Raw genomic sequence first — 11,812 nt, 5'->3', positions numbered from 1 at the left:
TTCTGCCTTTGTTATCTTTCTTTTTTGTCATAATAGATTTGTTGACACAGGCAGCGGCAGAAAAGAAGTAGCCGCAGTTGATGGCAAGTAAAGTATCTTTACTCTGACAGAGCTGCCCCAATTATCCTGTAATCCCTATGCCTTGAAAGCAGAGACCCCAAAGGCTCTGACGCACTTCAAATTGAATAGATTAGTCATGGCTCTCCTCTCCAGACCAGGAGAGGGCATTTTTAGGGTCTATTGTAGGAATTTGACTAAATTGAGGAGGCTGATTAATCGAGTAGCCTAACCTGATCCTACAGAAAACAATGGACGAGGGGAACATAAAGTGTGTGTATATATATAGAGAAAGAGCCAGGGCAAAAAGCTGAGGCGGTATAGCTGAAAAATTAATATCTTCACATCCACAAATGCAGCGTGACATGAGCCAGAGAGGGAGAGCAAAGGAAACCTGTCTCACGGATTTCAAATCCTTTTCTTAGCGACTTAATGGCTTTTGAACTACGCTTTCAAGATTTCAGAGCATGTTGGATTTGGAAAGCTTTTAAGGGCAGGAGGGATCGGGGTTGGGGAGGTGAGGCTGCCGGAGTACCTGTGGCACGTCACTCTCCAGGCCATGTACGTCTAAGAGGGAACACACAGCCATCTGAGACTGGAGATACAGATACTGCAGGGACGGTCTGAGAGCAAAGAGCTGCCGTTCTGCTCCCAGCCGGCGTCACCAGACACCAAGTGCTGATCTCAGCATCTTAAAGGAATATTCCAACATTTGGGCAAAATACCCTTTTTCTGACTTACCCAGACTGAGGCAAGATGTTCAATACCATCTATTTTCACCTCTGTGCATCCAGTGATTCTGTTCCAATAGGAAGAATTACATGTTACCTTAGTATAAAGACTTGAAGTCTATGGGAGTCATTAGCCTAGCTCCGTCAAAATGAAAAAATAAATAAATAAATAAATAAAATAAAATAAAATAAAAGTTACTGCAACTCTGAAGCTGTCTTATTTACGCATTATTACACAGTGTATCATGTGGATTTGAAGCACAGGTCTTGGGATTTAAACAAAAAATGTTAGATGGTGCAACTGTAACCGCTGAACACATTTATCCTTCGGTCTATTGCAGTGATCCACTCATTGCTGAAGGTAGAGGAAGATCTGACACATATTAACGTTTGCTTTTTTAAATTCTAAGATGTGCTTTTCAAATATGACAGCTTCGGAGCTGCTGTAAGGTTTATTTTTTCACTTCCATGGAGTCAGGCTAACGACTCCTATAGACTTTAAGTCTTTATGCTAAGCTAACACGAAATTGGATGCACAGAAGTAAAAATGGTATCGGACATCTTGTCTCAGTCTGGGTCAGTCGTAAAAAGGGTATTTTGCCCAAACCGTCTACAGTATTACTTTACCAATTTCAGCATTCAACATTATTGTATGTAGGTACAGCTTCTAAAGCCTAATGATAAAACTTCAAGGCTTCATCGCTGCCGTAAAAAATCTACAGCATTGTGATCATCTTAGCTGTATGCCACGTAAGCTAAGCTTCCGCATGCGGACGTCTGGGAACATCTTTGACTCGATAGCCTAAATATGCAATGAGGAAGCAATAAGAAGAAGGAAAGCGGGACGCTCCACTGTCTGAGAGAGAGTGTGTTTGCCCAACCATTAGGGAGGCAGAAACTCTGTCTTCTGTCTGCCTGTGTTACCCTTGCAGAGTAGTGCTGCCTTGGGTGGAGACGAATCACCAGAGGCCCTGCAGTAATTAAACAAGCATGAACACTTGAGCACATGAGCACACCAGGACTGTGTGTGCACATGCGCGTGAAGACCTTGATTCAAGTGAACGGTAACAGCAAGAGTGGGGCCTGATGTGAATTGAAGAAAAAAAAAAAAAAAAACTCCCCTGTGCCCAGCCATGAGGCGTGTCTTCATGACCTTGTCTCTTAACTGAGGTGCTTTCTCTGTTGCAGCTGATTCAGAGGGCTAACTCGAATATCAAAGCTGCACAGTGGCCAAAGATTAAAGATGAACAAGGGATAAAGGATATACAGGGAGACTATTGATTGAAGTTTAATGATTTCCATTTTCTGTGAATATCAAACAGCAGCATGATGAATCCAAATAGACCAGAATAGCTAAGTGTGATCCAAGTGAATTTCATCTTCAACGCCTCTAAATCTCTAAAGTCATGCCTCACCACACTTGCCACAGACAGAAGCTAAGCTGCCTTTTTATTTCAGTAGTCCTTGCAAATATTTGATGATGACCAGCTCTGGCCTGAAGTTTTCAGCTTGTACAGAGTTTTATCAAGAGAAAGGAGACTGTTGATGGACAATCCCCGTTTAAGCCTAAATTTAAGCCTCAGTGGGATTACTTTTGAACCTTGTTGAGGTGTTGCAGGTATAATTTGGTAAAACACCAACAGTTTATCTACTCCGCACCCTTTTCTTCTTTTTAATAGGATTATGCATAGTGACTGAAGATACATTAGATCTGTGTACTAAAAAAGGCTCACCTATAAAACAGAATTTGAAAGGTCTACTCAACTGTACTCATGGGGCTTAAGCTAAGACACTTAGATATGGGGGTGTTGTTTCTCAGCAATCATTTTCTGTTTCGGTCAAAGGCTTACAGAAACAATAATGTGTCTGTACACACACACTGTTCATTTTTTGTAAAGACTTGTTAAGCATGTGCCTGTTGTAATTTCATGATTCACAGGAGTGGCAGTGGTTCCCTTTGAAGAGGTGGAAAAGGGCTAATTCAAGATTATGGGCACTGAGCGCTGATTGGACTCACTAATTTGTGGGATAAATGTTGTTGACCTGTGCTGACCTGTGCTAGTGTGAGTCAAGTCAGCCTTGATTGGTCAGTCTTGATCTGATCCTCAGGACTGAAAAGACACTGAACCAGCCGAGAATTCAGGAAAGCAACCCCATCAACTGCTGGACCCATCCCATCATTCATATCCACCCATTAAACAAATGGGTGAATGTATGTAAGGAAAAAACGTGATTTATGGAGTGTGTTATGAGGCCACATAAAACAAGGGGGCACTGCATATCCTATAATTTCCCTACAAATTACCATAATGCTGAATCCAATGCAGGAGCAAGTCCATTCTGTGGAAATTGTCCTGGCAAAGGAACAAACCTGGCAGCAGTGTTGCTGCTATTGAGGCTGAATTCACTGTCTTGAACCACTTGGCTGTTCCTCTAACTGCTGGCTGGCTGCGGGACTCTTTGAAGGGCAAAACTACTCTCCGTTAGTCTTACCTCATTGTCATTGTCCGTGTTTTGGTCCCTGCACTGATTGCACACAACCTGCTGGGGATCCCTCTTTGAATGGACCCACCCAGTGTTTCTTCCTTTGGTTTTCTTCCTGAGGTTTTTCTAGCGAGTTGAGGGCCTAACGTGTTGGATACTGTACTGCATAACATGGCTTTGATTAGTTACATTTACATGGAGGTATTCTCTTTCTTGGTAGAGCTGCAGGATTTGGCAGCAGGTACTATTTAACATATCAGAGTGGATGAGATGATTTTGGCTTGGTTTATTGACACCATAGCATTGTCCACTCTTCCCTATGCCAAGTGCTTTGCAAAGATTGGTAATCCCCCTGTCAATCCATTCCCTCTCCTCCCTCTCTCAGGTATTACCTTGATACAAGCTAGATAGATAGATAGATAGATAGATAGATAGATAGATAGATAGATAGACAACTTTATTGTCATTCAAGCACACATGCATAAAAAACAGTGCACTGGAACGAAATTTCGTTGCATTTGACTCTTGGAAACAATTGAAAAAAAAAAATCATCAACCATAAAAAGTGCTTTGTGTGCATACAATTAAAACAGATCTGCAATAAATATAAATAAATTAATTAATTAATTAAAAGTAATAAGATAGTTCTGGCAGCAGTTTTGGAGTTCATTTTGGATTTTAGCTCCGCCTTCAACTCTCTACAGAAACACCTGCTGATCCAGAAGTTACACCATCTCAACATCCCCCCCCATCTGATCCACCTCACCCACAACTTCCTCACCGACAGACTGCAAGCAGTAAGGGTGGGCTCAACCACATCCCCTGTACTCACCATCAACACCGGGGTGCCACAGGGATGTGTGTTGAGCCCTTTCCTGTACACTCTCTACACCAATGACTGCATCAGCACCTCACCCACCACATCATATCTCAAATACTCAGACGACACGGCCATTCTCGCACTCCTCTCAGATAACCAATCCATCCTGGACTATCACAACACAGTCGCCCATTTCACCAAGTGGTGCACGGACAACCATCTCCAAATCAACGTAAATAAAAAAAGGAACTACTGTTCAGCCCCACCTCACCCCAGCACCCCACCATCATAAACACCCAAACAGTAGAGATAGTGGACACTTTCAAATATCTGGCAATAACTCTGGACAATAAACTCACCTTTGATCAGCACACCACGGATATTCAAAAAAGAAGCCAACAAAGACTATCAGCCATCCGCAAACTCAAAGGACTATATGTCGCACCCCACCTCCTGTTGTTACTTTACCAGAGCATCATTCAACCCATCCTCCTGTACTGTTCCACATGTTTCTTCACCATGCTTTCTGTCACCAACCGGGCCAAACTCACACGCATCACAAACACAGCTGCTAAAATCATTGGTCTCCCCACACCCAACCTCACAGAACTAAACAATAAGTCCATCTCCCGCCTAGCAAACACTATAGCACAGGACATTTCCCACCCACTGCACCAATTCATCACCCCACTACCCTCAGGGCGCAGGTACAGGACAATCAAGTTCAGGAGGGCTCGCCTTGGGAGAAGCTTAATCCCCGCAGCCATAGCTGCCCTGAACGGCAAGCCACGCTGATATGTCTGTCTACCACTGCTGTGTGTTGCTATTGCTGAACTGCTATATATGCAATGTCAGGAATGTACTGTTATGTTGATATCGCTATGTGGTATTGTTATTGTTGTTGTACGTTTGTGACGTGAAATTCTCTTGTCATGTACAGTCGGTGAAGACAAATCTCCCTTCGGGGACCAATAAATCAAATCAATCAATTTTACAATTGAAACTGGTGCCAAAAGAATAAGATATTTCATCCTGAAGAAGCCTGTCTGTCTATTCTGTCTGTTTTATTCTATAGATTTACAACAAAGTCCGGCCATACTGATATATGTAGACTATAACTATATTTAGTATGACAGACAGAGCAAGCATAAACACACATATCTATTTGCAACTTCAAACAGCTCAGAGAAGGACTGTTTGAAGTTAATACATTCCACATAAATAACTCCTTTGAGTGTGAGTGTAAACACTAAAATACCAAGTCCCCCCCCCAAATACTTTAAAGTATTATTATTATCTATGTTTTCTTTTATTCTTCAAATCTATCATATCCACGGAAGCATGTTTCAAAGAAATCTTTCATATGTCAACTGTTCAACTTCTAAGATCAAGTCAAAGGATGTGAGCTGATTTTCTCTGGCTAAGGCTTAGCCTCGGGACCCAGTGTGCCAGCTTTATCTCCACCTTTGAAGGGGGACTGTGCTATGCGCCACTCATCCCCGTCACTGAAAGTGTGTTTGTGCAAGTGGCTGCCCGAGAAAGCGGAGGTAGCATCAGTGGTGAGAGATGAGACCATGCATTAAACATGCTGTCTCTGTGTACCTATTTCATTTTTAATGGTCCAGTTGGCCAAGGGGTCTAGAGGATTGTAAACATGACTGGAACCTGAAGATGGGAGACAACATCAGGCAGGTGGGCAGGAAAAGAGCCACACCTCCAAGTTTTTTTTTTTTTCTTTTTTTTTTTCAAGACCCAGAATTTAGATGGGGACATCAGAGGTTCACTTGAGTATGAGACTGTGACAGCCTCTGTGACAATCCACCAAGTGCAATTTGATTAAAACTATCTCTGGCTTGGCATCTTGCAACTGTGAGCAAGCAGAGTTCATTTAATTAATTGCCCTTTTAAACAGGAAGTCACTTTAAAACTAATTTCCTACACATCACTGCAACATTCACAAATTCTGCCAGCGCTACACAGCAAGAGATAGAAAATGAGACAATTGCACCAGTGAAGTTGATGGTAAGCTATTTTTACCCCTGACAATGCAGTGGGGCTTATGTTTCCGACCTGTTCCTTCCATGTATTTGTCTATTTGCCTGTGAGGACACATCTCAGTGGGCGGTTTTCGACACTTTGCTCATGCGACAAGACATAAATGATTAACATTTCATGCTGACTGGCCAGAGAGCAGCATGGCAGTGGGTGTGGGTGTCCCAGTGAGCAGACATAAAGAGAGGCAAATGGAGGCATAAATGGGCTCATTTCTGTTCCTGTGCCAACTCCTCCAAGACTTTTTACAGTGCTAGAAAGGCAGCTGCAACGACCACTGAACTGAAAATACAGTGCTGATTGGTCACACAGCGTTTGATTCATCAGCTAAAATGCTTAAAAATGGCAAGAATTTGATCATGTACGTCCCATGTCCTATTTGAGGCACTCTTATGAAATTGCATTTTCTGACATGAATCAAAAGGGGCACGTAAAAAATGTTTAACTTTTGACACATGAAACTGGCCTATCTTGACAGCTGCAAAGCGTTGGTAAAGGTAGAGGCTTTGATTCATGTTGTTTAATTAGTGCTTGGAAGTAAGTGATGTTAACTCAATAAAATGATATAATGTTGTGAGGGGTAATACCGAAGCAGCAAAATCTGCATGATTTAATACTTTGTTGCTGCATACTGTAAATGCAATCTGAGCTCCTGCAGTTAGAATAGAGCGATCCATCATCTAAGCTGCTCCCTTTGTGAATGCAGAGTCTGTGTTACGCATAGAGCCAACAGACATAAAGTATAATACTGAAGACTAATGTGTGCACCATTCGGTATGGTATGTGCAATATATGATTAATATCTTGTAATCTTTGCAAAGAGTGTATGAAATAACTGTCTAAATCGTTCATCGCCTGCCAATAACAGCATGTAGGCATGAAGTAGAAACTTGGATATCAGATTTACTTTTCTCACACTTGAATTTGACCTGAGTGGATTTATTTTTATGACAAAATATAATAATAACAGAAGCTTTCATTTTCAGATACTTTCTTTCTGACTTACTTACTTTTTTAAAAAATCTTTCTTTGATGTTTATATTTATTATACACACCTACACTTATTGCCTAACACTGTTGTACAGTTTTGAAAGTATAATTTATTAAATGAATGAATAAATGATTGAATACATAAATAAATAAAAGCCTAATAATTAAATCAAGTCTCTCTGTCTGCCTCTGTCCTACTCATGGGCCAGTGTGATTCAGGTTATTTTCACACCAACCCACCGTCCACACTTGCTCATATTGTGTACATTAACATCAACATTACCTTGAGGTTTAATGTGTCAGTGCAGGTTTTGAGTCTGTTTAATGTGGCTGGTGTACAGAGGAGAAACCGAAAGTTATTATTAACCTAACATGAGTCTCATTAGAATAATTATTCTATGTACTTCGGGCTTAAAAATACATTCACACAACCATGTCACTTTGCTTATTTAGGCCTATATTTTGCCTATGATTATTTTGAATTTTAATATGTTTGTGAGATGGACTAAGTAAATTTGTGGTATTTATGGATGTATTGTATGTATGTTAGCCGTACTAAACTATATATTGTACTGTAGACTGATGTGTCACCGTGTTCAGAAATTTTACCATATCTCCATTATATTTATATGGCTCCATTATATTTATATATTCAGTATGTTGAACAAAACCAGTTCAATGCAGGTCAAGATGTGGTTTTCAGAGGAGAATGTCACTTCCAGTTATTTTTACAATCCTGAAGTTATTCTTAATGTTGCGTATGTCTTACATGGAGTAGAATTCAAGAGAAAACTAGGCTAAAGAATAAAATGGACCTACCAAAGACTCTGTTTAGCAGTGCTACCAGAGGGAGAAAAAAAAAAAAAAAAAAAAAAAAGCCAGTGCAATATTTTGTGATTTTAATTTGGCACAGTGATTTTAAGCCAATATGAATCAATTTTCAGTGTGTAACTACTGAAGAAATCACTGGTTTGGTGAAACTGTCCTCCTGTGTTGTGAAGTGCTACACTACATAGAGCATACAACAACCCACATAAACACAATAAAACTCTTCTTAAAACCGAACTTTGGAGTTATGACTCAACGCATCACAAGAAATGAACCAAAAAAAACGTCTAATGTTTTAATTTAGAAGTGCAGTAACAAATAAGTGACCTAGATGGGCCTATTCTTTCTCAAAATGGCACTGGGAATGGAAAATAAACTCACTAACTAATCAACCAGCCACACCTCAGCCAAGCCCACAGAGCCTCATGACGCCTCAAACAATTTAACCCGACCAAATTATTAGCAGAGAAAAGAGTAGCCTATTGGAAGGACACCAAAAAAAACAACAACAACAAAAATAACCCCAAAAAACAAAAAATAAAGGGTTGCTTGCTGCTTAACCCTGAAGCGACGGCACACAGCGGCAGAATATCTAACCAAATGTGTAATTTCCTCCCTCCACTGCCCTCTCTGCTAATATTTGCCTTTGGATAAGAATAGCTCATTGGCTGGAAGAGATAGCTGTGGATAGCAGTGGCATGTACACACATACAGTTTGGGGTCACTTCCTTTTTCATTTCACCGAGCGGCGGTTTAATTCAGCCGTAATGTTCAGAGGCCTTTGACTGTTCTTATTGCTGCTGACAGATGAGAACATATTGTCAGAAAAGTCCAATATTTCAGCAAGTTGGGGAGTAAAAAAAAAAAAAAAACAGTTTTCAGTTTGATGACCATGCATTTTTTGAAAAGAGGTTTTATAAACCCTCGGGGACAGAAATTGCATTTACAGTACAAGGGTTTCTGGGGACAACGACATTGTGTGAAATTTCTATTTTATTTTGGTTTGTTACGTAAATTTAAAGCAGGAACGATTACAAGCCGCATATTCAGAGAGAGAGAGAGACTGAATGAGAGAGGGAGATTATTTTCATTTCTGTGTTGAATGAGTCTGTACGGTTTTCTCCATGTTGTCAGGCAAGCACCAGAAAGCTTTATTTTCCTCTGACAGCCTTTTCCTCTCCTTCCGACTGCCTATATAATCAAATGCTATTTTGAGCATGGATTTTCTTCCATTTTTTTTTTCACCTTTTGCATCATTGCTGTATTCCTAGCGTGTTAACAGCCTCATGACATGCAAGTCTTTCTAGTTACCAGTCAGTCTTAAAGGAGCAGCTCACCCAAAATGTGGGACCCAACAAACAAGCTGTAACACTGTCAAACTAATACAGAGGTGCTTTTCTTGATAGTTTTCCCACTACAACGGAGTGTGTATAACTGTGTGTGTCAGCTATTCTCTGCATGAATAAGAACAGTTTCTTCCAGCGAGGTTGATTAATGAGTTATAGACAGTAAAAGTATTTTGGTAAGGGGGAGGCAATAACCTTTTCTTTCTCATCCAGTAGAGGAAGACTTCAACCTGCTCCACTCATCACTCATGCAATATTTCATACACACGCAGAGGGGGATGGGCGTCGGTACAGTGGTACCATATTACATGAAGTGCACCATACCACCTCACGCACCAAAGTCAGCAATTTCATCAAATTGAGGCATGTACAAGTAGCTTGATGTACTGCCAGCTGGACACATTTCTGTCTCCCTCTTCAGAGACGAAAATCACATTTGATTCAATTCGATAACAGAACTGGGTCATGATTTGAGAAATGTTCCTCACACCCCAGCAGGCACACACACACACACACACACACACACACACACACTCGCACAGCACCCACTCTGCCAGTTTATATGGTCTGCCAGCAGCTTCTCCGTTGCCAATTAATTTCATTGGGAGCTAATCATGTTATTTATGGTCATTAGGAACAAGCAATCTTCTCAAGCTCCGCACTGTCAACTCCATGAAAGATCCTCGAGTGCTTTTGTATGGTGGCCATGAAGTGACATATTTGGGTGGTTGGTTTGGCTGTAAGGATTCAGTGAAATCTGTAAGTATGTGGACAGTGATGTATTGTCTGACATTTTGGCTCCATTGGCTTTTTTGGATGTGAAATGAGGTCAAACTGCAAACTGCCAGCTTTCATTTTGAAAACACTTTCAGCCGTATTGACTGTCCCACAGCTCATTTTGCTACATGGCAAGGCAACAAGTATTTGGAGTAGATAAGGTTATTTCAAAAAGCCCCTTTTCCTACAGCTTTAACTGTCTTAATTAGTAATAATTTTGAAGTCTGTCAAGCTCTTGTTCCATTAGTGTAGTGCAAAAGTCTCTGTCTTAACAAGTCATTTTGTCTCACACTGAGCCTTATAATCTTGTTTTTCTTAAAACAAGTGCAAAAAAACTGCCAGTGAGATCAGAAAATCCCACTTGCTTCCAATGGTATTAAACATGTTTCCAGAATTTTCTTGAATCGAATATAATTTTTTTTTTTTTTTTTTTTTTTTTACCACAACTGATACTAGTGGACTGATATTCCCTTATTCTACTTAGTTTTAGTTTAAATTTATTTTTGTCCCCTGAGAAATTCCTGAAACAAGTGAAACTGCATTGGAAACTATTACTTACTGATTCGTACTGTTATGAACTGATTTATGAATGGCTGGTGTTCACAGTTTTTAAAGATACGGATAGACTATACAAAGGTAACTTAAACTCCGAAATGGGATATTTATGCTTCTCAACAGTAAATGGCCCAGCGAGTGCATTGCACTGCTAATTGAAGGGGAGGGAAGAAATGATGTTGAGTCATTTGCCATTATGGGAAACGCCTGAGTTAAAAGCTGCTTGTGCTAGATTTGAAATGAGATTGCTCCAAATTGTTGTGTGGACACGGATGAAAGGTGAAGGCTGAAAATGCTCTGTCCAGAAATGTAAGAAATAAACTCATTCAAAAGGCAAGAAGCCTTGACTGTGACTCTGTTTCATACATCAGGTTTTTGTTCCAGTCTTTTCTTATATATTTGCATTGATGTATTATGGGTGTTTTGTCTGTCTGACTTGCACTCGCTATTATTGCATCAAATGAGACAAAGTTTAAAAGTTTTGTGAGCAGTCAGGTTATCTGAGGTTGACAGAGCATTTGCCAACTTCACACCAAAGTCCCAGGCCACTTCTGGATAGCTGGTGGATAGATGGATAGATGATATTTGTGGGTTAGGTGTAAGGAAAAGATGCACTCGATATCTCACACCTACCCCAGCTCCAATTTCTGCCTTTGAGAGAAAAGCCACTGGCTCACATCTGTGACTAAGCTGCCACAATCCTGAAGAGCAGCACATCCCGACTGCGGTTCAGCGTTGACGTGAAACCATGCGGCAGCCCCTCATGTGCGGTATTGGGTGGCAGGAGCTGTCAGACTTGCTCCAGACTTATGAAATCACCTCCTCCCATTAGTATTTATGTGCTGCAACAAATTGGGGCTCTTTGTCCTGTCAGATAGGCTGCATGTAATATTGGTTATTATTATGAGGCTGTTGGGAGTATGGGGCCTGTGGTGAGGGGTCTGCATCGTACACATGCCCCTGCGACTCCTCCCCTGTCACCCAAAGCTATCACAAAGGCTGGTGACTGTTGGTAATTTGGGATTTATTATCAGGGAACTGAATAAGGAGCTTTCTCCTTCATACTAAAGGGGCCAAATGGGATCAAAGTTTCTATCGACCAAACTTAAGAAAAAAATAGCAGTTCAGGCAAGACACAATTTGGAAGTTTTGGCAGGAAAACCAAACAATGG

Source organism: Myripristis murdjan, chromosome 19 (assembly GCF_902150065.1).
Source record: "Myripristis murdjan chromosome 19, fMyrMur1.1, whole genome shotgun sequence".
NCBI lineage: Eukaryota > Metazoa > Chordata > Actinopteri > Holocentriformes > Holocentridae > Myripristis > Myripristis murdjan.
This window is presented reverse-complemented; position numbering follows the sequence as displayed.